This window comes from Dendropsophus ebraccatus, chromosome 7 (genome assembly GCF_027789765.1).
Source record: "Dendropsophus ebraccatus isolate aDenEbr1 chromosome 7, aDenEbr1.pat, whole genome shotgun sequence".
NCBI classification, from domain to species: Eukaryota; Metazoa; Chordata; class Amphibia; order Anura; family Hylidae; genus Dendropsophus; species Dendropsophus ebraccatus.
Genome location: NC_091460.1, coordinates 56,142,609 through 56,166,201, shown reverse-complemented (window position 1 = coordinate 56,166,201; position 23,593 = coordinate 56,142,609). Strand labels below are relative to the sequence as shown.

The following is a 23,593-nucleotide window of genomic DNA, read 5'->3' as shown; positions in this document are numbered from 1 at the left end:
GGCTGGCAACATTCCGCCAGTTTTACTCCTTGTGAACTGACCCTTATAGCCAAATTTGTGTTCAATGGCAATTTTGGTAAAAAGGATATATAAAGTAGCCTCTGCCAGATAAAAAAAGGTGGAGGTGGCATCCCTGCTACCAATGTTTTACTCATCCAGTTGGTAGTTTATGGGGAAGAATGTGTAATGTCATATATTGTCTACATAGTCTATACACATACATATATATGCCATAGGTAGTAGAAATAACATCAGGTAAATTGGGGATATGGCAATGTTACTCAGCATAAGAGCAGGGTACCATTGCCCAGGAATAAAATTGTGCTATGTAAAACAGATACTTAGGTGTCATATATTGTTACATAATTAAAATTAGTGAAATTATTTTGAAACGGTATGTCTCCAGTGTGCTAACTTAGCAGATATGAAGAAGTGGTTAAGTACAGTTTGGAGATTATGCAGGCATGCCCTGCTCTTACTGTACTAATAAAACCTACAATTTATGAGCTGTTACAGACAAGACATTTCCTAGGAGCCTCATAGTAGAACGGAGCCAGTATAAATCAGTGTTAAGCTCTTATCAAAACCTAAAGAATTTGGTATGATAGGAATTTTTCATTCCAACTAATGCGAAATAACCGTTTTACCTCAGGCTCCAGAGCGATAGCAGGCCAAATAGTCAAAGATCTTAAACAAGTGAGTACCTGTCCTCAGACAGAAGATGGTAACAAAGCCTGAATATTGATATTCCCTTCCTCCATGCTAGATTCTAGCGGCTTCCTGATACAAGCTCTGGCTGCATTTATATGGAGGATATTAGAATTATCATTCACTTAACAAAATGATATCTTAACATTAACAGTGTTATTCATTTATGTTACAGCAGCAGCTTTTAGACTTTCATAGTCCTTGGGTTTAAGGCCCTTTTAGATAGGACAGTGATTGGCACCCATCACTTATCAATCATCATTGTCAGCTGCACATTACCTGTACACACTGGATGATGTGCTGCCGATAACAATAATTGAAATTACCGCACAAAAGATCCAATCAGCCAATAAATGAGCACCTGATTGCTGGCCCTTTTACATGGGCCATTTATCAGCAGCAAGGAACATCCATGATTAATAGTGAATCAAATGAAATACTGTACTGTAAGAAACATAATGTACTGTTACGTTTCTAGCAGTGGGGTACCTCTTACCACTCAGTAACATTAAATGTAGCATGTAATAATATATTTACTGTAGCATGAAGGCAAAAATGAAACCAAGCACGTCATCCTATTGTTTTTTTAAATAAAGATTACTGTAATACATATTGTAATTACTTTTCTTCCAAACATAATATAAAGCATGAGTTTCCTGCAGCTCCGCTGAACGCATAGTTTAAGGTTTAAAACAATAATGTAAAATTATAGAAAAAAAAATCACAATAATGAATGTATGAAGCCACAAACTGGTTTTAAAAAGGTTTATTATACTCTGGCTATGTAACAGTAGCATACCGTAACTCCATGTGGTTACCAAATAAGATCTACATACATTCCGAATATACAATGTCTATATAATACTACTATACAAATCGTATTAAGATTGGTGGCAATAACAAGACTCTTGGGGCAGGCCATCTTTTCAGTATTAGGGGTGGATGTGCCCTGGTTACAAATGTCACAGGGATATATTATAGCATTATAGGGAGTTTCTTCAATCAGAAATATGGTAATGCTGGCTGACAGCTCCTATAAATGCTGATGTTTTACTAGTAGGGAATGAGGCTGTTTTTATCTAGTGACGTTGGTGAGTTCTGCTACCCTTTTCTTTAGTTTACTATTATTACATCTACTATGAAAACTGTAGTAGTGGCCATATTGGTGGCCCACATATTTGGGGATGTGTGCCCTTCCATTGAGAAATAATGACAGATAATATGTTTTGTTTGTATTGGTTCTCATCAATGTAACATAGTATGCTTTCTTAAAGGGGTTATCCAGTGCTACAAAAACATGGCCACTTTCATTCAGAGACAGCACCACTTTTGTCTTCAGTTTGGGCGGGGTTTTGTTACTCTGTTCCATTGAAGTGAATGGAGCTTAATTGCCAACCACATCTGAACTGGAGACAAGAGTAGTGCTGTCTCTGAAAGAAAGTGCCCATGTTTTTGTAGCGCTGGATAACCCCTTTAAGCAGAAATCAAGTTTCTTTGAAACCTCAGAAAAAGCTAATCATCCCAGACTTCACTATGTACTTAGAGCCATGCTGCATCCTTAGGCTATGTTCACACAACGTCAAAAATATTGAAAAGATGATTTTCATATTTTAAAAAAACGTCAGTTTTTGCTGCGATTTAACTGACTGCAATGGCAATGCATTGAAGTTAATGAGAAGACGTACATCCAATGCACACAATGCATTGAATAACGGACGCCAAATAGCGGATGTCAAAATAATGAACATGATCATTATTTTCGGATGTCTTTTGCAAACAGCGGACGCTTTTTATTAGTTGTTCACACACAGTATTTCTTTTTCCACCGTTTTTACTATTAAATTCAATGGACTTTTAAATTAAGCCGCATCCAAAGGCCAATTAGTAACCTCAAACTAGAATAATGTGCAAACACCAGTCATTACACAAGGGGAGGCCAGGCAGCTGAATAATGTCTGTTATTTTAGACTCAAAATAACGGGCGTCATTTTAAACAGAGCTCAAAAGATGTTGTGTGAACATAACCTTAAATTGTGTAAGCTATATCTCAACCCACATGTCTGAAAGTAATGCCTTCTTCTATAAAAAAAAACAAACATTCTTTGCTTGGCTTTTTTTTTTTTTTTAAATTGGCTAGAGTAACTATGTGGTCAGTGAAGAAGTTACAGTCCACCAATACAGTTTTATGCAATCTTTTGTAAGGAGGTATAGTTTCATCTAAATTTACAGTATATATATATATATATATATATATATATGTATCATACACAGAGATCCTGCAATTTGTGCAGGTGAAATCTGCACAATTTCTGTTACCTGTGGAGTCTGTCTTTATTCGTCGTGTCAGCGTATCCTGAAGCTCGTCTTAAAAAAAAAAAGGACCGTATTTACATATATTACTTATTAAGAATCGGTGTCTTTGTTCTGGTCTGCAGCAGCAAAGTTTTCCCTCGGTCACAGTGCCAGGCCAGCTCTTGGCATTGCTCTTAATGATATATTGTAACAAAGGGAGGGACTATGAGATGAGAGGAGCACTCTCGCTAATAGAATACATCCACTAAATCAATTGATTCCATTGCTGCAATGCACCTTCAGCGAGAGGAAGGTTAGAAGCTGTGCGAACAATCTGATGTCTTATTTCAATTGCTGACCCATGAAATGTGTGTTCACATTTAATAACTTTATACATTTACATAAAGAATAACCAGCGTTGTTAGAAATGTGGCGAGCCAAGAAGCCGGGATACATTACACCTTTAATTCTTACTGTATTAATATTAATAGGAAGGGTCCGCATTGGAGCTTTATGTTCATTAATGTAGCATAGGACCAGCCTCGGACTGGGCCACCGGGGAGCCGGGGAAACCCCCGGTGGGCCCCTCCCCCTTCCTCCCTATTGGTGGGCCCCTTAACAGGAGGCTTCCCGTTTATTTGCTCAAGGCCCCATATGCCGTACATTTCTCCCTGCAGCTGCAGAGTCCTGTCACCTGGTCACTGCCTCTGTATATGTATATGTATGAGGTGTATGGGCCGGGCAGTGACCAGGTGACAGGCAGCAGTGTAATGTGGAGCGCGGTGTCTCTCTCCTCTCCCGGCCCCTCCCCCACCTCCTCCTCTCTGGCTGCTCAGTGGGGACACAGCCGGAGGGGAGAGGGCCCCCTGCAGCAGCTATGACAGGCGGCCTGTAACAGAAGGCCTCCTGCTGGGTGATGTCTCTGCATGTGGAGCTCCCCCAGAGCAGACAGGCCTCCAGTATCCAGCTCTCCGGTCGGGACAGAAGGGGAGGGCAGTAGGGATTGTCTGCACACACCATGCAGCTCTCTGATCCCTCCACATACATCTCCTGCACACCTGTCCTGCTCTTCATGAAGGGTGAGTGTGCTTATGTGTGTGCAAATATGTGTGTTATGTCAACATTATGTAGGATGGTGTGTAAATGTGTAAGGGCTGAACTGGGAGGTGAAGGTTCTCTCCACTACAGCTAATACTTTTCCCAATATACTATATTAGTCCTATGTGTCAGCAATACAACTACTACCCTCAATATACTATACTAGTCCTATGTGTCAGCAATACAACTACTACCCTCAATATACTATACTAGTCCTATGTGTCAGCAATACAACTACTACCCTCAATATACTATACTAGTCCTATGTGTCAGCAATACAACTACTACCCTCAATATACTATACTAGTGCTATGTGTCAGCAATACAACTACTACCCTCAATATACTATACTAGTCCTATGTGTCAGCAATACAACTACTACCCTCAATATACTATACTAGTGCTATGTGTCAGCAATACAACTACTACCCTCAATATACTATACTAGTCCTATGTGTCAGCAATACAACTACTACCCTCAATATACTATACTAGTCCTATGTGTCAGCAATACAACTACTACCCTCAATATACTATACTAGTGCTATGTGTCAGCAATACAACTACTACCCTCAATATACTATACTAGTGCTATGTGTCAGCATGTAGTTGTATAGCTGTGTCAGCACTAGTATAGTATATTGGGGATAGTAGTTGTATGGCTGACATAGGACTAGTATAGCATATTGTGCATAGTAGTTGTATGGCTGACATTGCACTAGTATAGCATATTGGGGATAGTAGTTGTATAGCTATGTGTCAGCAATACAACTACTATCCTCAATATACAATGCTAGTGCTATGTGTCAGCCATACAACTACAAGTACTACCCCCATAATACTATACTGTGTGTGTGTCAGCTATACTACAGCTACCCCCAACATACTATACTGTGTGTGTCAGCCATACTACTGCTACCCCCAACATACTATACTGTGTGTGTCAGCCATACTACTGCTACCCCCAACATACTATACTGTGTGTCCGCCATACTACTGCTACCCCCAACATACTATACTGTGTGTCCGCCATACTACTGCTACCCCCAACATACTATACTGTGTGTCCGCCATACTACTGCTACCCCCAACATACTATACTGTGTGTGTCAGCCATACTACTGCTACCCCCAACATACTATACTGTGTGTGTCAGCCATACTACTGCTACCCCCAACATACTATACTGTGTGTGTCAGCCATACTACTGCTACCCCCAACATACTATACTGTGTGTGTCAGCCATACTACTGCTACCCCCAACATACTATACTGTGTGTCCGCCATACTACTGCAACCCACAACATACTATACTGTGTGTCTGCCATACTACTGCTACCCCCAACATACTATACTGTGTGTCAGCCATACTACTGCTACCCCCAACATACTATACTGTGTGTCAGCTATACTACTGATACCCCCAACATACTATACTGTGTGACCGCCATACTACTGCTACCCCCAACATACTATACTGTGTGTCAGCTATACTACTGATACCCCCAACATACTATACTGTGTGTGTCAGCCATACTACTGCTACCCCCAACATACTATACTGTGTGTCAGCCATACTACTGCTACCCCCAACATACTATACTGTGTGTCAGCCATACTACTGCTACCCCCAACATACTATACTGTGTGTGTCAGCCATACTACTGCTACCCGCAACATACTATACTGTGTGTCAGCCATACTACTGCTACCCCCAACATACTATACTGTGTGTGTCAGCCATACTACAGCTACCCCCAACATACTATACTGTGTGTGTCAGCCATACTACTGCTACCCCCAACATACTATACTGTGTGTGTCAGCCATACTACTGCTACCCCCAACATACTATACTGTGTGTGTCAGCCATACTACTGCTACCCCCAACATACTATACTGTGTGTCAGCCATACTACTGCTACCCCCAACATACTATACTGTGTGTCAGCTATACTACTGCTACCCCCAACATACTATACTGTGTGTCCACCATACTACTGCAACCCCCAACATACTATACTGTGTGTCTGCCATACTACTGCTACCCCCAACATACTATACTGTGTGTCAGCTATACTACTGATACCCCCAACATACTATACTGTGTGACCGCCATACTACTGATACCCCCAACATACTATACTGTGTGTCAGCTATACTACTGCTACCCCCAACATACTATACTGTGTGTCCACCATACTACTGCAACCCCCAACATACTATACTGTGTGTCTGCCATACTACTGCTACCCCCAACATACTATACTGTGTGTCTGCCATACTACTGCTACCCCCAACATACTATACTGTGTGTCAGCCATACTACTGCTACCCCCAACATACTATACTGTGTGTCAGCCATACTACTGATACCCCCAACATACTATACTGTGTGTGTCAGCCATACTACTGCTACCCCCAACATACTATACTGTGTGTGTCAGCCATACTACTGCTACCCCCAACATACTATACTGTGTGTCCACCATACTACTGCTACCCCAACATACTATACTGTGTGTGTGAGCCATACTACTGCTACCCCCAACATACTATACTGTGTGTCCACCATACTACTGCTACCCCCAACATACTATACTGTGTGTCAGCCATACTACTGCTACCCCCAACATACTATACTGTGTGTCCACCATACTACTGCTACCCCCAACATACTATACTGTGTGTCAGCTATACTACTGCTACCCCCAACATACTATACTGTGTGTGTCAGCCATACTACTGCTACCCCCAACATACTATACTGTGTGTCCGCCATACTACTGCTACCCCCAACATACTATACTGTGTGTCCGCCATACTACTGCTACCCCCAACATACTATACTGTGTGTCAGCTATACTACTGCTACCCCCAACATACTATACTGTGTGTCCACCATACTACTGCAACCCCCAACATACTATACTGTGTGTCTGCCATACTACTGCTACCCCCAACATACTATACTGTGTGTCAGCCATACTACTGCTACCCCCAACATACTATACTGTGTGTCAGCTATACTACTGATACCCCCAACATACTATACTGTGTGACCGCCATACTTCTGCTACCCCCAACATACTATACTGTGTGTCAGCTATACTACTGATACCCCCAACATACTATACTGTGTGTGTCAGCCATACTACTGCTACCCCCAACATACTATACTGTGTGTGTCAGCCATACTACTGCTACCCCCAACATACTATACTGTGTGTCCACCATACTACTGCTACCCCAACATACTATACTGTGTGTGTGAGCCATACTACTGCTACCCCCAACATACTATACTGTGTGTCAGCCATACTACTGCTACCCCCAACATACTATACTGTGTGTCCACCATACTACTGCTACCCCCAACATACTATACTGTGTGTCCACCATACTACTGCTACCCCCAACATACTATACTGTGTGTGTGAGCCATACTACTACTTACTCTAACTACTTTAATAAAAACAAAAAAAGGGGAAAAATTGGCATCATCGCATGTGTAATTGCACTATTAAATTATCACCTTCCTAAACTCGCATGGTATACAGTGTTTGCAAAAAAAACAAAAAAAAAAAACAAGTAATGCAGTGGTACCTTGGTTTAAGAGTAACTTGGTTTAGGAGCGTTTTGGTTTAAGAGCTCACAGTTTTTCAAAATTGTGACTTGGTGTAAGAGCTCCCTGTACTGGGTGGGAGGGGGAGTGGGGGAGGGACATGGTCTGCATAGCGGGGTCTACAGCACTGTACTCTGACCCAGGAAGTCTCCCTCACCTTCCAATCATAGCAGATCCACCTCAGGCTGGGGCTTACATCAGGGGACAGGACTGTGGAGGTAATCTCTTCATAGCTGTAACCCCTCTCTCCCCGGACAGAGAGCGCTGCATGTATATGCCTACATCTCCCTGCTCATTCCATCATGCTCCCTGCAGTCTCTGTCCGCCCTTGAGTTTCCCATCCTCTCCATTACTGTACAGTAACTTATAATATCACATATCCTGCTGTTTCTGAATGTTTGTTTCATCTGTTTTACATGTTATTCAGAATAATAAATCATTATTTTGGGGGTGTGGAACCAATTGTCTGCATTTCTATGATTTCTTATGGGAAAATTTGCTTTGGTATAAAAGAGTGGATTTGGAATACAAGCGCGGTCCTGGAACGAATTATGCTCGTAATCCAAGGCACCACTGTACATGCAAACACGGTACCGAAAAGCTGCAGACCATGGTGCACAAAAATAACTCTCAGACAGCCCTACAGGTTGAAAGATTAAAAAAGTTATGGCAATCAGAATACAGCAATTTTGAACAGTCTTAAAATTGGGGAGCATTATATCTGCAGTCGGGGGGGGGGGGGGGGGGGGGGGGGGGAGGGGGGGCAGCATTATATTGAATTATTATGGGGGTTATATGCTAAGTACCGAAATGGTATCAAGTATCAAAATAAAAAAGTTGGTATTGGTATTAAACTCAAAAATCTGGTTTCGTGACATCACTAATGTATATAATGGCATGCACTGTGTGATGTGTGTGCGTATATATATATATATGTGTGTGTGTGTGTGTGGGGTGGGTGTATATATGATGTCATGCTTTTTGTGCATTAGGTCCTCCTGTTCACATGAAAAAAATGTTCTAAGGGTGCCTTAACACACACTGGATCTGCAGCGGATGATTTGATTTGGAGCCTCTTCATAGAGGGCAGGGAATTCCCACCCACTGGGGGCGGGCCGGTTGACCTCCAGTGCTTCAGCACGGCCTGGTACCGCTGGATAGAATGGCGCCATACACAGGAACCGGGCCGCGGTTCCTCATGACGGCGCCGTTCTATCGGTGTGTTAAATTCAAGAGGATGTTCCTGGTGGTACATCCTCTTTAAAGGGGTGTTCTCACCTGCTAACATGCAGCACACAGCAGTGAACTGAATTTCTGTAGACGAGAAATTTCCTTTAAAAAAAAAAAACATTCTAAACATTCTATGCTGTTTGCATATGGTGCCACTAAACGATTGCATATGTGACTGGCAATGTGCATGCATCGTTGGTAACATACACGGGTTTATGCAAAGTCGCTGTACTAATGTTAAAGGTTTGGCGCTGGTTGTGTCTTTGTATGTAGGGTGGGCCCCTAGAATCAGTTTCCCTGGTGGGCCCAAGGTACCCAGTCCGACACTGCATAGGACTATTAAATTCTGTGTCCATCTGGAGGCAGAGATGTTAATGTAGCCCCGCGATTGATGATCACTTACTCACATCTTTGAATTTATTCCCTCCAAAGCTGGCGTCCTAAACAGAATCAGTCAGGAAATACATCACTGTCTCTGGGAAATCAATTGAGTAGTGATGTGTTTGCACACAGGGCTATAATTTCTTTATTGCTCCTGTAGCCGCTGTCTGGCTGGTGAAGGCAGTCCTCCTTCCTGAGATCAACATGTGGTGTCTGCCTAGACTCCTTCTTGTTGGAGAAGGTAACCAACTCCCCTTCATTAGCATCGCTCACATCCTCCTCTCTAAAATCACCATATGCCTTAAGAACTATTAGAATCTAGGTCCTCGCATATCAATGCTCTCACTAATCCTAGTTCTGGGATCTATCATTCTTCATGGATGGAAAGAATGAAGCTCATTGGAGCTACTTGTGCTGTAGCTAACAAAGGATGCTGATAGCAGGACAGCTAGGATACCTCCAAAGAAAGGATTCTTGTAAGTACAATGTTTACTTGTTGCTTTATATTGTTTGATTGTTGCATCCAACTTCTTTTGTGTTATATCCCTTTTACATCTGATTTAATGCAACAGCAATTGTGACGGTATGCGGCAAGAGTTTGCTGACTGGCAGGCAGAGTATTGATTAGCGTTTAAGCAAATGTTAATGCTGCTTGGTGGAAATTACTTTCTTGAAGAGATCTCTTTATAGTAGTGGCCTCACTTTGCATTTTTACCTTTTTTTTCCCCTTGGGTTTGATGGTTCTATTAGTCATGTGTTTGATATTACCTAGGCCTCTACCGTGTTGAAACCCACAAATTCTATATACAAAAAAGAATAGATTTTACAAATAGTAATAAAAGTTTTATGTAATGACTAATAGCATTATACTGTGTGTATATGTGTATACTATCTATTATATGAACTTATTTATGGTGTATGGAAGTTGCATCTAAGTTTTAAAGAATGTGTACAAATTTGCAATGGTTACCTATAGTGTTGGTTTGATGCATTGGTTCACTGTGTAACCATGCTGACATAGGGAAGATATATAGTGTACTTATGTTGGTGCAGGGAATGCACAGGAACCTGAATAACCTGCATAACTATTGGCCCGCATAGTTGTTGTTTTTACACACACACACAGACACACACACACACACACACACACACACAGAATCATATAACTAAGAAGAAAATTATCAATACATTTGTTGTATATATAACTTTTCTTTTTCAAGTTGGTAAAAATTTGTATTTCCACTTTTACAGTATGTTCACAAGCAACAGATTTGTTTTAATAACTTCTATGCCTGAACACCAGCTCCATATGTCTGAATGGGGTTGTTTTGGAGGCTAATAAAGTATTAATTTCTGCAAGCCCCAATACAGAAAGTGGCCACATGTGGATTTTCCTTACTGTCCTGACAGTAGCTGTCAATGGGATTTCCATACTCTGGAGTTGTCAATCTGCCTAATTCTTGAGCAGCATGGCAGTGTGGATTTATGAGCACATAGTTATAATAAAGTTCACACAGGGATAGGTTGTTTTCAACTTTTTGTCGGGAGTGGAAAGGAGTATAATGGTGTCAAGTAGAAACTTAAAGGGAATGTGTCGTCTAAATTTTCTTTTACTTATTAGAGTCATATACTAAAACTTGTTCTTTTATTCTATTTTGTTCCATTTTCTGATTTAATTTTTTTATTTCACTTTTTGTACATTGTTATGGGGCTGCCATATTGCCAGGGCTGTTCCTAACAGCATTTAGTGATATGCTTTACAGCAAACCTCATGGACATAGATGACAATAGACACACTCTGTCCCCTTGAGATATAGTATGTTATACAGTGCTCCAGGGAATCATATCAGCCCAATTGGGCTGATTGGTTCCCTTTAACAATTGAGGGTAACTTAATAAATTTAAATTACAGGAGATTATTTAAAATAGAATTTTAATAGAAAATCCATTTTTATGGTTTACAATATCTTTATTAAAGTTTTGTGTATAATAATAAGAAAAGTAAAACTGATTATATAACAGCATAGCTCATGTACAGTAAAAGCACAAAACAAAACAACAAACACAAGTATTCATCCACATCAAGAGAACACTCTGTGCTGTGAGTATGCATACAACTTAGGTAGTACATAGACTATAGCATGAATCATGTGATCAGTTGTTTACCAAACAATATATTTATGCATTACTGGGCCATAAGACTTATGTGTAGTAACCAGCACCAATAGTGCCAACAACACATGCCAGGGGGAGGGGTGGGGGTCCGGAGAAAGGGTAAAAGGAAAGGTACATTTAGGGAGGTAAAGGTATGAAGGAGATGGGAGAAAATCCTTTTTTATCTGTGATTTGTGCTAAGGGTTAGAAATCCTCCAAAAAAAGACACACAATAATTTGCTTTTATTGCAAAGAAATGATGGGAAGAACATTTTTAGAGATTATGCTGCAGTTTTTCGTTTTTAATCTTTACTTCTTTTTAATCTGCTTGAGTGCACAGAAAAAAGAGCTGCTCTCCAGTCTGGGCAAGCCGTTGTTCTTGGCTTGGTGTCAGCTATTGATCACTGTTTATTATAACAAAGCAAGTTTCCTTACTTGTACCGTAAGTGTGATTATTTATTATTATCCATCAGCTATGAAAGGACCAGTGATTTGCACCATAGTGTAAAATAACCATAAAAGTATGCACATGATGCACCAAAGTGACAGACTGGTACACAGACTAGTAAATAAACTACTTTGCAGCAACTTACCCCAGATACGGTGCATGTAGCATTTGGCCAAATGGTAGTCACTAGCTGGCTGTGTTTATAGTCTTAAAGCACATGGGCCGGCTGTAGTACATCACAGTATACGTCAGCATCCTTTTCTTGATGGGTTGTGACATATAATTAAAATGGACTTCATTAGTGCAATGTGATTCTAGCCTTATGGTGTGTTTACACAGGCAGATTTATTTGACAGATTTTGGAAGCCAAAGCCAGGAATGGATTTGAAAAAAGGAGAAAGCTCATGACCCGTTCCCTGTTTATGGTCTGTTCCTGGCTTTGGCTTCAAAAATCTGTCAGATAAATCTGCCTGTGTAAACGCACCATTAGCAAACTTTGTTATGGGGCATTGGTTTAAAAGTCATTATGGCTCGGGTCACACAACGTTTTTTCAGCACCGTTTAAAATAATGTCTATTATTTTAGGTGTAAAATAACGGACGTCATTTAGCTGTCTGGCCTCCTCTTAGTGCAATGACTGGTGTTGGCACATTATACTAGTTTGGGATTACTAATTGCCCTTCGGATGTGGTTTAATTGAAAAGTCCATTGAATTTAATAGTAAAAAGGAGAAAGAACGGTGGAAAAAGAAAAACTGTTTGTGAACTACTAATAAAAAATGTCCGCTGTTTGCAAATAACGTCCGAAAATAATGGTCAGGTTCATTATTTTGACACCCGCAGCAAAAACGTCCGTTATTCAGTACATTGTGTGCATTGGACGTCCGTCTTCCCATTGACTTCAATGCATGGCCATTGCAGTCAGTTAAATTGCGGCAAAAACGGGCGTTTTTTAAAATATGGAAATCGGACGCCTTTTCAATATTTTTGACGTTGTGTGAACATAGCCAAAGAGGGTGTTAAAGGGATAGCTAACATTTGTTCCTTCTGTCCTTGGTGGGAATACCCAACATGTTATGTTCACATTCCTTGTTTCTATGAATGATGAGATTATTGTAAATATGAATATAAAACCCCATGCATTTCATATAACTGTTCTTACCTTTGTCTGTGTATTGTCATTTCTAACATCCAAGAATAACGTCCATACAGGTGGTAGGATTTAATCTCCTTGTATAGACATAGACCTCTGACCTGTTAGGCGTTTCTGTCTTGTAGAGGCCATTTCCCGTCCCTGCTCCTGTCAGCCTTGGGATGATCATTGACATTGGTCACAGTCACGTTCACATACCATTTGTTATACAATTACAAGCCATACGACGACATGCAATATACAATCCTTTTTTTGTTGGCTCTGACACAGTTAATGGCTAGATTAATGATGTTTTCCTTTTTTTTGCCTGGGATTTAGATAAAACATCTTGCTAATATTACAACCTCGGCTAACTGCAATTACTCAAATAGGGAAGCTCTGCCACATGCGTTATCACCGTACCTTTCCATTCGTGTATTGTTGTCTTCTATCGCTATCATTCTGTTGGTTTTTGTTTGTTCTTAAATTTATTTTATTTTTTTCATGAAACCGAGTTGTACCGAATGCAGAAAAACAATCCGATTTTATAGATTGCTTCAGTTTTGTTCTCTTTGTCTCCTGTAATTAAATATTGTATTTTTTCAGGTTGTAGGCAGTCCTGCGGAGAGCTAATCATGTCCTCTCCTTCCCGCGGGAGCCGCTTTCCACATTATGAAATCCGCTGTTATGCTCTGAGTAATATGAAGTCTCCATTAATAAGGAACATTTCTAAACGACTTCGTATTTTAACAGAGGCAGGAAGAGTTGTTATTGCAAGCTGTAAAACACAACTACCTCCAACGAGGAAAGATATCACCCTCATAAATATTCACTTTTATTTTTACATTTACCTAAACCCAATTACTTTACACAGTTTTCCTGCAAACATTTCTGTAATGGCTGCCTCTTAAAATCTATTGTAATGTGACTTTACAGTGACCTTGCTAGGCTAAACAGTGGAACGAAGCAGAACAGTTGCATCTTCTTAAAGGGGTTTTAAAGAGAATGACTTTTAGGAGTTAAACAGTCAAACATGTCATAAAAGTCAGATTGGTGGCAGAACAATTTAATTGTCTAATGAATATAAGTGAGAATTATAGAAAATATTCATCTAAAAACATAAGGGTTTTATAACTGTCTGCCCCATTGACCCATCACTTAGGATGAGGTTTAGTATTGTCTTGGCTAATTCTTGATATGTATTTAGGTTGCCATACATGTAGTTGCAAACTGACTGCGTCTTCAGCCAGTAACTCCTGCTCCCCCTATATACATGAATGTCTGACTGAGCTCAGAATCTGCAATGGAAGGAGAGTGATAAGCTAATGCCATTCTCCTCTGGTGGCCACTTACCTCCCTGAGAACAAAATGATCAGGTAGTTGAAATTTGGTGTTCCTGATCTTTCTTTCCCCAACTGCATTTGTCAGAGTAAGGAGAATGGAGGCCAAATTAGATGGTCTGCCAGTCCCTCCGTCAATGGCAAATTTAGCCAACGTGTCTAATGGATGTAGGAATATGATCATCCAAAGTCCTACCTGTCTCATTCCAGTTAAATCTTGTGTTGTCTCAATTTGAAAGCCGGTTTCAGACTCTTTTCAAGGACCTGGCACGTTGGCTAGCCTAGTAATGTTAATGGCTGTCGTGTAATGCTTTATTGTTCCTGTGTGCTGGTGCAGGGGAATTTAAATAATGTCAAAAGTTTATATCGGGCGGAATGTTAGATATACTATAGCCAGGAACAGTGTGACAGCGTGCTTTACTCCACGGCTTGGTACTTAATCCTTAATCCGAATTATCGCTCCGTCTAAAAGCACCATAACATGTCCAGTCAGGTGCCCCTACAAATGACAGGGCAACATGTACTCAGGTGTTATGGCAGGGTACCCTTCTGACAAAAGAGCATTGCAAACAGCATAACTAGTAGTTATTATTTGGAAAATGTTAAATGTGTGGGAAAACATCTATAGTTAAACTAATAGATTTTTTTAGTTGAATTGGGCAAGGTGATATTAATGGGGTACTCTGGTGAAAATCTTTTTCTTTCAAATCAACTGGTTTTAGAAAGTTATATAGATTTGTAATTTACTTATATTTAAAAATCTCAAGTCTTCTCATAGGTATCAGCTGCTGTATGTCCTGCAGGAAATGTTTTCTTTCTGACATGGTGCTCTCTGCTGACATCTCTGGCTGAGACAGGAATTGTCCAGAGCAGCAGCAAATTCCCATAGAAAACCTTTCCTGCTGTGGGCAGTTCCTGTCTCAGACAGAGGTCTCAGCAGAGAGCATGTATTGGACTGAGAAGAAAACACCATTTCATGGAGCACATACAGCAGCTGATAAGTATGGGAAGAATTAATATTTTTAAATAGAGGTAAATTACAAATCTTTAAACCTTTCTAAAATCAGTTTATTTGAAAGAAAAATATTTTTGCCACACATCTGTTCAAGCAGGCTTACCAGGTTCCCTAATTTTCACTGCTACCCTCAACCCCCCCCCCCCCCCCCCCCACACACACACACACAGACCTACCTCCACCACGCACACACCTCCACCACATACACACATACATATACACACACCAAGCATTTAAGCACTTAGACCTGTGCATGCATGCATTGGCTGGTGACAGGTTCACCCACCCTTACCTGCACTGCCTTATTTATAAAGATGGACGGACCATAAGAACAATTAAGCACTTTGCCCCTCCGCCATTTTGTTTCAAACCCCCTCCGGATAGTGTGTAAGCTCATGCATGCGAGCAGGGACCTCACTCCTCATGTATGGATAATTATATGTAGATCTCTGTAATGTCTATTTTATGTCTATGTATGTACCCCAGAATTGTAAAGTGCTGCAGAATCTGTTGGCGCTATATAAATAAAAATTATTATTATTAATATTATTATTATTATTATACTCCTTTAATGATGTTTGATCCATAAGAACTATACTGGGTAGCATTGATCTCTAATTATACAATGTAAAAAAAGAAAAGTGACTGCACCTCACGGGTGATTCATATCAAACCATATTTTATTTACATAAATGGAAGGGACAAACATTTAAAAACAAAATCCAAATACCTCACTGGGCATAATCATTTATCTCTATTTACTCTTCCCCTGTCCTTGAAGAGAGTTCTTGTAGTAAAGGAATCATTAGAATCTATACTATTATCTATACCTCATTACACTCCATGTTTGTTAACAGCCAAGGTCATTATGGAGCTGGATAGGGTCCAGCAATGAGCAGTAACATTAAGGAGGAGTGGCAAATTAGAAAAGCATGTTTAGTTGGTTTTTAATGGAAAATATACCATGCTTGTTCTACTGCAGTATTCTGAATCAGTGTAAAATTCACATTTAGAACATGAACTGTAATAGGAAGACAAAAACTTGCTTGTAGTTAGTGAATGACTGAACGTAAAATAAATCAGAAAATGAATACAATAAAAACACAGAGTTATTCTTAAGAGAGGGGATATACTAATGAATGAACAGGAAAAAGAAGTCTATTAAACATATACAGAACTATACAAGTGCCAAAATTTTACTTAGTTACAGGTATGTTTATTTCAGTACTTCAGGGCCTTCTGGAGCATTTTATCTCTCATAGGACACTGACTTTATCCCCAACCTCCATGCTTATGGTGGAGTGAGAAGAAGTGGCTGTTGGCTAACTTTTATGGCATGCGTGGTCACCTTAAAGTTTGTCTGTGTTTGGTACGTTCACACATAACATAAATGCTATGGATTTCGCTGAATTAAATATGCAGGTAATGGCTATGTTCACACATCGTATAACACCGTCCGATGCGTAGCAACAGACATTGTTATACTGCCGGTCACCGGGCAGAGTTTGGTATTTGAACAGCTATTATTTCCGGACTCTGTCCGCCGAAATAATAGGCATGTTCATTATTCCAACACCCACTCTAAAGAATGGGCATTAAATTAACAATGTCGGAACACATTCTATGCAATGCCGCACCTGCAGAAAAGAACGGACACCAATTTCATTTCAATCAGTGTCCGTTTTTTAAATAAAAACAAAAAAACAACAATGTGTGAACATAGCCAATCAGTGAGTTTCTCAACATAAAATCTACACCTATTGGTGTAAATCTAAAGCTGAGCCTTTTCTTGCTAATTCTAAGATGCAGGGTTCATGCTGTGTGAAGTGAGAATAATAATAATAATAATAATAATAATAATAATAATATAAATCAACAGTATTAAAACTTGTTGATTACATGGTGATTTCCTTGCAATAAATTCACAGCTTACACTATGCACATCTAGCCCAAGTCAAATCTCTGTGTGGCTCATCCCAGCCTTAGTTGACTTGACTTCCCAGCCAGACTTGACTTCTGCGCCATAGAAATTCTACATTATTCAGTAAAAACAACTTTAGAAACACATTACCAAAAACTGGAAATTTGCAAATCATAGTAATAGTTTGTTTTTATCATAATAGTATAATAATAATTTGTTATCCCCATCATATAACTTTAATAACTTATCCATTATTGCTTAACATGAAACTTTAGCAACATGAACTACCCCAAATTGTAAGTCACGTTACATTACTCTTTACTAGTAAAATGTACCAAGCTTTGCAATTATTTTTTTAAAAATGTGAAGTCTAATTTTTCTCAAGCTATGGAAGCTTTCATATGAACTTTATAGAATTCCTTTTAGTCCACCTTTTTATTATATGGCACTTTCCCATCATAAATACCATAAACATTTTCCAGATTACTCAAGTCACACATAACCTTGGTTACATTCCTGAAAGATTACCCAGTCATAGGAAGTTTACAAAGCATTGGATTTTCTTTTGCATTTCTGGTGCCTCTGCCAATACTCTATATCAGTAGGATCTAATTTATGAGTCCTGCAGAGAGAGTTCACCTCAATTCATGGGTTTGTCAGACGGTGGATGTCATACTGTCCTTTGATTCTAATCATTGTAATTGAGTTGAGGACATGGCATGTGCTTCCTGTAAACTACTTATTTCTTATACATAGCAGCATAAATTGAGTTGGTAGAGGGAGGGTGAATACCCTGGGAGACAGAGATTATCTGTGAGGACAATGATTGAGCGCTCCCAGCCTGATTGTGTTCTGTATGATATCTTAAATTGAAATGTGGATTTTATAAATTTCATACGACATTGCTAGAACATAGAGCGTTCTTATAGACTAAATGTCGTCAATATATTCTAATGCAGTAACCAGGGTAAAATTAAGTGTAAAGATCCCTGTGGGTCTGCTTTCAAAATGAATAGGTATCTTCCCTATAGAGGAACTGAATGTAGATTGGATCACGTCAATTTTAGATATGTTATTGTACAGCCGCACACAGGATGTTCAGCCTGCCCATATTACACTGACCAAAAACATATCATCTCAAGTCTATTGGGTGTTTTTACACATGTTTGATATGTTAAGGTATTTGCTACTAGATTTTCTCAGAATTTCTGGAATTACACCCTGCCGCAGATTATATAGACTTTATAGTGGGGGACCCCTGCTTGGTGAACCATCCAAAAGTAAAAAATTCCCTGAAACTGTAACTCACCTCTCCCTGTGCCTCTTTGGGGCTTGTTATGTGCTCCTGGACCCCACCAGGCTTTGGGATCTCCAGTGCTGCAGACCTCAGAGCCCCAAAGGTAGCCACGGACACTGGAAGCCTCAGGCTCCTGGAGATGGAGGCCAGCGGGAAAAGCAAGGTAAGGCTGGCTTGAGTGCATGGCTGCAAGCTCTGCCCCCTCCCCTCTCTCCCCTGCCTCTGTTAAAAGCCTCTAACAGCAGCAGGAAACAGAGGGGAGGGGACAGAGATAGGGACTTCAGCTGAAGTCAAAAATTACCTGGGCATTGATGAATCAAGGACCCATGGTCGTGAAAGGGTTAAAAAAAGCCCCACAAAAATGCTAAATGGGTAGTGATATTTACTGAAGTGCAGTATTTGCATCTAAGGAGCTATTAAGCCCAAAATGGTACACAATGTGTATGTATATGGCACACCCAGTGTATGTTTAGCAACTAAAGCCATTACTACATTGGGGTTGTATACAAATCCCAATGTAAAACCCACAAATAACCATGAAAATATTGGGCCATAAGCAATAGCCAAAGGTTAAACAATAGGAGTATTTTTTAAGAAAGGCACCTGTCAATTGAAGGATATATTTGTAAGTAATGCTGCGTTTACACGGAACGATTATCGTTCAAATTTTCACAATAACGATCGCATTTGAGCGATAATCATTCCGTTTAAACACAGCGAACGATCAAGCGACGAGTGAGAAATAGTTCATTTTGATCTTTCAACATGTTCTCAAATCGTCGTTCATCGTTCGCTAAAAATTTGCAGATCGCTTCGTGTAAACAGTCTTTCACCGATTTACCCTATGTGAAAGATGGGCTTAAGCGATCTTAAAAACGATCATAATAACGATTTTTCTTACGAGTTTTCTAACGATTTTTCAAACAATTTATTCGTCTAAACGCTGATCGTTATAAAAACGTTGCTTCAAAATCGTTAAATGATCGATTGGGAGAATTATCGCTCGGTGTAAATGCAGCATAAGTGAAGAGCATGTTGTTCTTTTTGTAGCATGTGAGCAGCTTGTGATGGTTAGACAACTGGGTCAGAGAAGCTCTAGGACAGCAGGCCTTGGGATGGTATTGTTGATGTGCAGTATCTAACAAATATGGTCCAAAGAAGGAAAATATGTGAACTGGAGACACAACTGTGTTCACATTCACATACACGGAGTTAAACTGGGAAAAGTATCAGCACATGAGAGTACCATATAGTCATGTATGGTCCTGACTGTAAAGATGCCATTATGGTTAGAGCCAATGTCTGTTCCCTCTAGACCAAGGCTTCTATGACCTGATGAGACTGTTGTGGATGGTCTCTAGAGACTGGTAATTATCCGATGGGAGAATGGAAAACACAGATTTCAGACACTTAAGAGAAGATAATATGCAGCACCATTATCGAACAGTGTATTTAGCTATTATGTAATGTTTGGCTGTAGTGATGGCATTTAGAACCCAAGGAATTTTTAGCGTTGTATCACTGTTTCAGAGAGCAATGTGTTTTGTGAATTTATTTTTTTGTGTAATAAGTTGTTCACCATTTGGTATAAATGTGTTACTTTTATTCAGTGGCTCAGTACAATTTAAAAAAACTTTGTTTCTTTTTCCAGTCTTTTTTTTGGTAATTTTACATTTCAATATACCGATCCCTTATATAATTCTTTGGTATACTGAGTCTATTGCCTGTCAGCAATAAATTGGTATGGCCTAGTATATAACATATAGTAAGGACAAGTCTGGGGACCCAAGAATGATGCCATTCCATCTGCTGTGTCATACAAGTGATTAAAGTGACTCTCTACCCACAATCTGTCCCCCCCAAACCACTTGTACCTTCGGATAGCTGCTTTTAAACCAAGATCTGTCCTGGGGTCCGTTCAGCAGGTGATGCAGTTATTGTTTTAAAAACGACTTTTAATCCGGCAGCGCTGTGTCTAACAGCTGGGGCTTACATAAGTATATGCATTAGGCTGGCATACCCTCTCTGTCCTTCCTCCCCACCCTCCTCATCATTAGGAATACTCCAGGCAGATTGCTTCCTATTCCCCACCTGTGGCAGCCCAGCACATGGGCTGGATCGTTAATACACCTGTGCAAAGCTCAAACAGCAGTAAATGTTCCTGGATCATTCCTAATGCTGAGGAGGGTGGGGAGGAGGGAAGGAGAGGTGGTGCCAGCCTAATGCATATACAAATGTAAGCCCCGGCCGTTAGACACAGCGCTGCAGGATTAAAAGTTGTTTTTAGGACAATAACTGCATCACCTGCCAAACGGACCCCAGGACAGATCTTGGATTAAAAGCAGCTATCCGAAGGTACAAGTGGTTTGGGGGGGGGGGGGACAGATTGTGGGTACAGAGTCGCTTTAAACCCATTTCTGCACAGGCCATTCTCCTTATCCCTGTCTCTATGGATGTGGATATACTTGACCTTCAATAGAGAAATCTGCGGTAGTGTACTGAGAACCAAGTCTGGACATCTCGGACCTGCAATGTCAATATGTGTAAATCTTTACAGAACTATGAAGGAGGTGACAAGGTATTAAGTCTGTAGTTCCTGGTGCTGAGTGATTTTGGATTATCAGGCAGGTTTATGCTGCCAACAGCTGGCATTCAGTGCTGTCAGATTACAGGACTTTTACTAAATACATCTAGAGAAAGCTTCAAGTCCCTTGTAAGAAAAGCATTGTACCAATGGTTGTTATTGTTGTTGTTGATGTAAATGCTTACTGAGCAAACAAAGATTGTTCTAATTTTTCACTAACTTGGAAATGGCAAGATGTGCGTCACTACTGATATTAATACATGTTCTTTTCTATAGTTCATTTATATTTGTGGAACTTTCGGAATGAAGCCTAACACTTAGAGGAAATGGACATATGGTGATTAAGCCTTCCATGTGTTTCACTAATTATAAAAGAAAAAAGTGTGTACATTAAGGCCATATATACAATCCGTGTAGCCATTATGATTCCGCAATGTATGTCTGATCATTAGTAGCACTTTTATTATCTCATGGCAAGGAAATGTCAGCTTGGGGATTTCACATGGCATAATGAAAAACTGTATGGCACTTTAAAAGATCTGCATAATATACATCCAAAATATGGCAACCATAGAAATGTATGAGCCTAAACTGTATGTCAGAAGTTTCTGATTTTATTCACTTGCAACAGAGGCATTGGTATGAGTTCAGCAAAACACGTCTTAGGCCTGAATGGTCCCCCAACATGGCTAACACATGTTTACTGCAGAGGTGCATCCTAATCAGTTTTGCACAGACAATCTGCAGACCATGTAGGTGAATAAAGTATAGTTGCTCCAGTGGCTCACAGGTGACATTTTCCACACTTTCCTGCTCCTTCTAGCCACAGCTTGTAATAACTACAGAGCTTGCTGCCCACCCTCTGCTCAAACCTTCCATCCCACCACCCTTTAACAGTACCTTCCAAGCAGTAATAGTTCCCCTTTTGTGCCTCCACACAGTAATCTCACCTTTTTGTCTGCACATGGTCATAGTGCACCTGTAGTGGTCTTTTTAAACTAATAGTGTGCCCTCACTGCCGCCTCATGATAATAGTCCCCCTTAGTGTTCTATCCTCACAATGATAGTGCCCACACACAGAAAAAGTGCCACCCTAGTGCCCTCCTCACATTAATAGTGCCCCCTTGTTGCCCCCCTACACATTTATAGTGCTTCCCTACAGTTGAGATTTCTAAATACAGGAAATGTTCCCTAGGGAAAAAAATGTAATATTACCTTACCCCAGCTTTACACAGTGAGTGGGACCCACCATGCAAGTGGGCCCAAGCCATGCTTCCCTTTACTTGCTATGCTGCTTAGTAGCACACAGCGAATTAAGTGACACATTCATATAGAATCTATAAGAAAAATAACCTGTTGCATCTACAACTACATGCCCAGTTTTTGTTGTTCAGTAATATGGAAACGTAGAGACTCCATGTGCCTCTATACAGTCCCTCCGCATCCATTTTTGCTGTTAAGGTCGATTTTTTCTTTTTTACTAATTTCATATTTCTCTGTGTAATTGCTTTTGCCAATGATGGTAAATTAACCACACAGCATGATCCGCTCAATGAAAGGATTCAAGTGCTATTCTACAAGGAAAATCTGCCTCAACACTCATGACCTGATTGCAAAAAGAAAAGAAAACCTAATAATAACATCATAAGACTACAAAGAGTGCAAACATCTTATTGGCTAACAGCTTCTTTCTTACATGCAGCACACTTGGTTACATTATATGAAGCTTTGTTGTTTGTTTCCTCCTATAGTACTCCATTTATCTCCCTGGCAGCACATTGTATTAACAATTCATTGTCATCTTATGCTAAGCTAACTCTATGGCATTAGACATGTTGGCATAGTATGGGGCAGGCTCTGTTAGTTTATGTAAATATCTTCTTTGGAGGGGTTTCCTCATTTGTATACCTACTGTCCTGCTTTCCATATAAATTGTCTGCTGTTTGTGCATCAAATACTGCAAATTGCTATGTAAAATAGCACCACAATTGATCTTATGAGTGTCTCTTTAGTCAGCACCATCTGTCCATGATTCCAGTGTTTACGGGCAAAGTGGTACTCATGATGACCATAAATCACTGTTATATGGTGCACTGCTGGGTATTCCACAACTAGAGGAGGCAGAGTAAATGCCATGTAGTGTTGTGCTAAAAATGTGTTCTATACATTGCAGAACACAGTCTACATACTGTTTATGATTCAATGGCAGAAACTTTTTCATCGTTACTTTTATAGTAATAAACCCTGCAGACGTAATTGTGACCCAAAACAAAGAATAAAATTGTCTGCTAAAAAAGGGACTGGGCCTACATTGTCCCCTGGCCTACAGCACCTTTCTCCTTCTCTTCCACACCTTTCTTCTTTGTCAG

At 40.1% G+C, this 23,593-nt stretch overlaps 1 protein-coding gene across 5 annotated transcripts in view; it reads left to right on the top strand.

The window, feature by feature from the left end:
* The window catches only part of APBB2 (amyloid beta precursor protein binding family B member 2), a 237,417-nt gene that overhangs the window by 109,539 nt on the left and 104,285 nt on the right, over window positions 1-23,593 (top strand). The gene's annotated exons all lie outside the window — the stretch shown is intronic.